Genomic DNA, 7,212 nt, shown 5'->3' with positions numbered 1-7,212 from the left:
ACTCAGCAATTGCATATTTATGTCAACACTTTCCGATTATGTTCCATTTGTAAAATTTGAAATCACAAGCTCCATCCCAGCTTCAGTAGATAACAGATGAAATATGAGGCAAAGAAATGGGGAGGATGTCATGCTGATTGCTTTCTGGAAGACTCAATTTGTAAGCTAGTGAGAACCTATATCTTTCCCAGTTGACCTTTCTTGTTACACTTTTTGTACTCTTTTTCTTCTAACACAAAAATTATCATGGGGGTTTGTGGGAGGTTGTTTGATTCTTGGAACTGCATATGTTACTTTGTGTAATTTATAGCAGCCCTCTGCAAATAATTTATTAGTTCTTATTGCTAAATGCCCTGTGAAATACTTACCAGTCCATACTCTCATAAAAATATTGAGACCTTTCCTCCACATGCAGATTCTTTCTTAATTACATTTATTTCTGGTACTGGGATATTCCCAACAGTGATGTCAAAAAGAATGTTATCAGCCCTTCCCTGTGTTCTAAGGTCCTCCCAGCTCCAACAACATCTTTCTATTGTATTACCTGCTGTTCAGTGAATTATTAGCCATCTGCTACCAGCTTGGTACTGTGATTTAAGTATTGTATCAGGCGGGTACAAAGGGTAAGAAGATAGATGTAACACTCTCTTTCTCAGTAGGCTACTTAATTTGCTTGACATATTACACCTTGTAAGTTCCTATGTCTGTCAACAGACCCTCTCTACCCCCAACCTAGCCTGCAAGTCTGAGGTGTGTTGTTGATTTTAAATCTTTCCCCCTTCCATAGCTCCACAGTATCTAGGATGGGCAAAAATTTTCTAATTCACATATTGATTCAGATCCTTAGGTAATGGTAACTGACAGTGGTAGGGAGAACCTAAGACCATGCATTTGCTACTCAGAACTCATCCAACAGGGAAGATTTAATGACTGATTTGGTTTCTGTTTTTTGTTATTTTTTCCTAGTGCCATATTAAAAACATTGCTTCACATACATACATTTTCCTAATCTGTGGAATACAATCATTTAATTATAACAGATTTTGATCATATTTTTAAAATATGCATTAAAAACAAGTTCATTAGTGGATTTATTGCATAACCATACTAGAATCTATGAGTACTCAAATTTGAATTTCTTAAATCACAGTTATATTGCACTGTAACATGTCAAGAAACAAGGGATCTCTATGAATTAATTAGACTTGTAAGCTGAGAACAGCTGTCTTGCTTGAGTTTGAACTTGAACTTGGAAGTCTTTTATTTTGCTAATAATTGAAGTTTTTCATGGAATATGTTAAGAAATCTGAAAAGTATGGAAGAAAATTTTAAATGGGAGTAAAATAACTTTCATAATCCTATTTGACTCACTACATGATTCACATTATTCCATACATTGTTATATTTTTGTTATATATATGTTTTATAGTACAATTAAAATCATACTGAATAAGTAGTGTATAGTCTATTCATTTTACCTATCATAACATAAGAATTCTCTGATATTTGTAAACTCTTCATAACATTATTTTTTATGGATTCAGAATATTCAATTAACTGAAAGTGTTTACTTCACTGAAGCATTCCTAATACAGTACATTTTTGTTGATTTCCCATTTTTACCACAATCAACAATGAGCCAGTGAATGACATAATATATTTTAGATTCTTTTATTTTACTGCAAGTTAACGTTCAGAGCAAAGGAAAAAGTATTCTAAGATATTACTAAAAAACTTCTTTTAAAATAAACAAATGAATGTTACAAGATACATCTTGTACAGTGTAGCTTGTCAACTTTGTTATTTTCTTAAATAAACCAGTCATGTGGGTGTTGGCAACAAAGATTCCATCCTAGCAGGTGATAAATTTTTAAATGGCTTTGTGCTGACAATGATTCCAGACTTTGGATATCCCTTGTTGTAATAGGTACTATGGAGGAGATAAAAATACAGAAAAGTTTTCATTTTCGAGGACAGTAAAATGCATCAGATCTCAGACCACATGTTGCATAGTGTGCTTATTGAAGTTTTCATCTAGAAAAGATGGAACTAAAAATGTTGAAAACAATTAATTTTATTTTATATACTATAAACTTTAGGTTGTTATAGCAACTATGTATGCTTATTGGAAACCAGCAAAAAATAAATTCATCCTAGCAGCATATTTTTCTGAGTTTAAAGTTAGTGTAACACTTCACTCTGGACAACTTTCACAGCGTGTTCATAAGAAGGATCCCTTTTAGGGCAGCCTGCGTGGCTCAGCAGTTTAGCTCCTGCCTTCGGCCAAGGGCCTGATCCTGGAGTCCTGAGATCGGGTCCCACGTTGGGCTCTCTGCATGGAGCCTGCTCCTCCCTCTGCCTGTCTCTGCCACTCTCCATGTGTCTGTCATGGATAAATTAAATAAAATCTTAAAAAATAAAAAATAAAAAGAAGCGTCCTTTTTAGAATTTTTTTTAGTACATCAGTTTTCCCAAGCATTTCACCTAATCTTTTGAAATTCAAACAATTCTCTTCTGAACTATCTTTTTATGACCCTCCCACGTCAATTTCCTGATCTCTTCCTATTAAATCATCTAGCTCTGTTGGAAAGTCATTTGCCAATGGCTTTGCATGTGGTTCTTCATAATCACTTTTCTGAAATCCTGGATCATTTGCAGAAGTGAGGTTCCATAATTTGACCCAATTGTTCTTGTATTTTAAACATTTGATATATTTTTTGAATACAAAATGGGAAGAGATAATTGTCAGTGGTAAGGAGAACTGTTTGAATGGGGATTGATTTGATAAATTGTCAGTTATTTAGCAAATGTTTTAGTATTATGAGTCCTAACCAGTATCATAACTTTAGGCTTGAGACTAATGTATGTTTGAATATAAAGAGCCACATGTGGGGATCCCTGGGTGGCTCAGCGGTTTAGCGCCTGCCTTCGGCCCAGGGCATGATCCTGGAGTCTGGGGATTGAGTTCCGCATCAGGCTCCCTGCATGGAGCCTACTTCTCCCTCTGCCTGTGTCTCTGCCTTTCTCTCTCTCTCTCTCTCATGAATAAACAAATAAATATATATATATATATTTTTAAAAGAGCCACATGTGTGTGATCCTAAGGCACAGTCTGTCCTTCTAACCTAGTGTCAAAGTTTACAATTCACCATCAGGAGTGGACAACTTGATGGAGATATTCTTCATACTAACCATGAGGCTTAGCTCTATTGAAAACAATATTCTCACTTAGTTCCCCTCCTTTCCCTTATGATCTCTTTCATTATTTCATATATTCCACATATGAGTGAAATCATATGATGATTGTCCTTCTCCGATTGACTTATTTTATTCAGCATAATACCCTCCAGTTCCTTCCACATCAAAGCAAATGGTGGGTATTCATCTTTTCTGATAGCTGAGTAATATTAGAGAGGGAGACAAACCATGAGAGACACCCAACTCTGGGAAACAAAAGGTTATGGAAGGGGATGTGAGTTGGGGGGGGGGTTGGGGTAACTGGGTGATGGGTACTGAGGAGGGCACTTGATAGGATGAGCACAGTACTATATGTTGGCAAATTGAATTTAAATTTTAAAAATGTAAAAAAATAAAAATAAATTTTAAAAGAAATGCACATTAAAACAATATGAATACGATACCATTTTCAACAATTAAAAATAAAATATCAACAAACAAAAAAGAAGAAAAGAAAATGATATTCTTAACCTTGACTTTACATTAGAATTGCCTGGGGAGCTTTTAAAAAATGCCAATGCTCAACCCACACTCAAATAAATTAAGTTAGAAGTTTTGAGGGTAGGAACAAGCCATTAATATTTTTTAAGCATCTTTTTAAAAGAGAAAACATGAGTATGTATATCCTATCTTCTGACTCTTAATCCCTAAGAATTCTGATTAACCATATTTGGGGAATTTGGTACCAGAGAATTTGCACTTTTAATTGATCCCTGTGTGACTGTGATATAGATTGTCTTGGAGAATTCTTTGAAACAATACTGATCTGCACAGACAAGGAATGGTACATAAAGAGGTAGATTAATCTTATCCTATGGAATGGCAATACTCTATAATTTCAGTTTTTACTTTTATTTTCCAGTTAGTATCACCAAACATTTTTAACTCTTCATAAGACATTGGCTGCTTCTGCAGATAACAACTAAAGCTATTTAACATGCCAACTTTACCTTTTTTTTAAAGAGCTTTATTTATTTATTCATGAGAGAGGCAGAGACATAGGCAGTGAGAGAAGCAGGCCCCTGTGGGGAGCCTAATACAGGATTCGATCCCAGGACCCTGGGATTATGCCCTGAGCCTAAGGCAGACGCTCAATTCCTGAGGTACCCAGGTGTCCTGCAACTTTATGTTTTATGGCAAGCACTACTGGTTATAAAGGATTTCAGTTCAACTAGTCAAATATTGGTGTACTGTTATATGACATTTTATATATAATTATGCACATACACACCGTTATAGCCATAACTCATGAAACAATTACCATTAAAAGCATCTCTATGTCAGGCACTCTATAAGTTCATTGTGTATCCAAAGTATCTAAGAATCTTACTAAAATTCCTGTTAAATTTATAATTCATAGGATGAAATGAAGCCTAAGATTCGGCATTCCCAGCAAGCTTGCAGGTTTTGCCAATGCTGTTAAATTGGACCAAAATTTGAGTAAGGCTCCAGGCTATCTATATGTATATCTCTCTCTCATAGAACTAGATCCTCCAGGATGGATCATTCTCTTGAAATTGATCCATCATAATCTTCCCTTTAATTAAAAAAAATTGAAAAATGTATTTCACTACTCAGGACCTTCCATGGACAGAACATTTTAAATATCAAACATTAAAGATATGACTTTGTTTATTATACCCATTTAACTGAGGCTCAGAGAGAAAAAGTACTTTCCCCAAGGCTACACAGTTTGAATTAGCGGGACCAGATTTTATACACATCTTCCCCTGGTCCCAGTCTGAAGCTTAGAGTCTTAGAGTCTGTTATCTAACTAAATAGTGTTATCTTGTTCTGAATTATCTGCCCCCTACCACCTCCTTAGCCTCACTTTTCAACTTGTATTTTTGGTAATGATCAAAGATGAGTGTTTGACTTTATCCTATGCTAAATATTGCACATTGAAGATAACTGTCTAGGCAAGATTATTTAATTATTACCATCATTCTGGAATATATAAGCAAAAAACAAAATATGGAGTTGTTATTGCACGTTTGGATAGGACTTCCCTTCTGTATTTAAGTCCTTTTATAGTTACTGGATTTGAACTTCTTGTAGAGAAAATGACAATTAAGGTCTGTCTTTATTTTTGGATGAATAAGGTCAAGGAAATAAATGACCAATTATTTGAGGGTTGAAATGGATCTTATAGTGTATTTTCTAATGGGAAAAAAAAACTAACATTTATTGATCTCCTATTCTGCACTGAGTATTATGCTGGTGACCACATGTGTAGATTATGCCAATGAATCATCACAAACCACTAAGATAGTGTCTGCATTGTACAGATGAAGAAACTGAAAATCAAGGGTTAAAAACCTGCCTGCAGTTAAGAGCTGCTAAATGATGATGTCGATGTTTGTCTCCTTAGTGAATCAATACAGTTAAAGGAGTATAGTGTTTGTTTCTATATAAACTGCAGATAACAGTCTGGAATACATTAGATGATTTGTAATATATTGTGCTAAAATAGATCTGTTTTCATTTCGGAGCAAATGAAAGCATGTTTAATCTGATGATCACTGCAATAACTCCAGCCTGATTGAGATTCATGAGAGTGGTTATTTACGTGAGGAAGATAAAGTAACATCTTGCAAAAGGCACACCCAACCACCAATATTTTTACATGTGATTTATAAAGTGAAAGCTTCCTAAAATAAAAGATACGGAGTGTTTCACTTCTTGTATTTTAGCATTTGTAATAAACTTTACCATGATAAATGAATCACATTATATTGAGTAGGTTTTTGTTGTAGTCAGTTATCATTTTACTTTCTAAGCCCTTATGCTTTAGAGTGAGAATTAAACAAATGGGTTAATTACAATGATAGGGAATACTTTTTCACTTCCAACTAGGAGCTATGAAGATTTAAAAAAAAATAGACATTGTTTTCACACTAACCCTTTATTACGATAGGACTTACTTGTACAGCTATGGGAAAAGTTTGGAACTATACTATCCCTGGATTCCCCTACTTCACCGCCTAAAGATGTGGTGGTTAACCGACGTCTGGACGTGTGCTGGAGAATGGTTCCTTCTCCTCATTTCTCTTCCCCCCTGCTTTTATTTCATTTCTGCTCGTGGATTGTGATTATTATTTACAGAAGTTCTCTACTATATAAGCCCTGTGGGCAGCATCTTTTTTTTTTTTAATATTTGAAACTTCAGGCATCACACAATGATGCACACTAATATGCTCAGTAAATATTGGTGGAATTAATAACTACTAAATACCCATGCATAAAATCGATTAAACATTACTAGCAAACTTTCTATAATTTGGACTAGACAGTGGTAACATGGTAATTCCCTTTTCTCATCCACTTTTGCTCTCAAATTTATCATCATGATGATATGATTCCTGAGGGAATTAACTCTGCAGGATAAAAGTAGTCACTTAGGCAGTTCCTTACATTTTAATTTGGATTAGGCACGTAGATGCATCTCTTTAAAAGAAGTCTTTTCGCAGCAGGTTGTTTCTGACTAGAAACTCATTTGTGTCCTCAAACAATTTGAGACCTTCATTTCACTTTAGAGCACAGATTTTCTGAGTAGCAGTGGTCATAGTAATATTGTACACAGGGCTGGAATGTGGTTTCCAACAAGATCTGATTACACCCCAATGGTTCATGAAACTCTAATGAAGGGCAGTTGTTTCAAAGCATTTTATTTGTGAACGCCTCAAATGAGAATTGTAAATTTTATTTGTTTGGAGCAGAGAATGAAATACAGAGAGGCGGAGCTGAGATCTGTTGTCGCAATGTGAAAAAAACATCTTGGCTGTCAGTGCAGAGAACACTTCCAGAGAGAAACATAAATGGTCTGTGGAATTACTCCTTTTCTACCTGGTATGATAGAGTAATTGTTCTCTAAAAAGCCCTGTTGTTATTGTAATGGCACTAGGTGCTCTTCTTTAGACTTTTCTTGTTTATATTATAGTATTTATTTAGAACTAAATATTAGAGAACTCATGG

At 34.9% G+C, this 7,212-nt stretch overlaps 2 protein-coding genes across 4 annotated transcripts in view; one reads left to right on the top strand and one right to left on the bottom strand.

Moving 5' to 3' along the window:
* Positions 1-7,212, top strand: part of DPP10 (dipeptidyl peptidase like 10) — a 1,276,525-nt gene that overhangs the window by 241,097 nt on the left and 1,028,216 nt on the right. The window lies entirely within an intron of this gene.
* Positions 1,686-7,212, bottom strand: part of LOC111091159 — a 96,859-nt gene continuing 91,332 nt past the window's right edge. For both annotated transcript variants that reach the window (XR_005374142.1, XR_005374152.1), the window contains one exon: positions 1,686-2,383. The gene's annotated coding sequence lies outside the window, so the exon portion shown is untranslated. The remainder of the gene's footprint in view (positions 2,384-7,212) is intronic.

This window comes from Canis lupus, chromosome 19, assembly GCF_011100685.1.
Source record: "Canis lupus familiaris isolate Mischka breed German Shepherd chromosome 19, alternate assembly UU_Cfam_GSD_1.0, whole genome shotgun sequence".
Lineage (NCBI taxonomy): Eukaryota > Metazoa > Chordata > Mammalia > Carnivora > Canidae > Canis > Canis lupus.
Note: the sequence above shows the minus strand (reverse complement) of the source record. Positions and strands in the feature narration are given on the sequence as shown.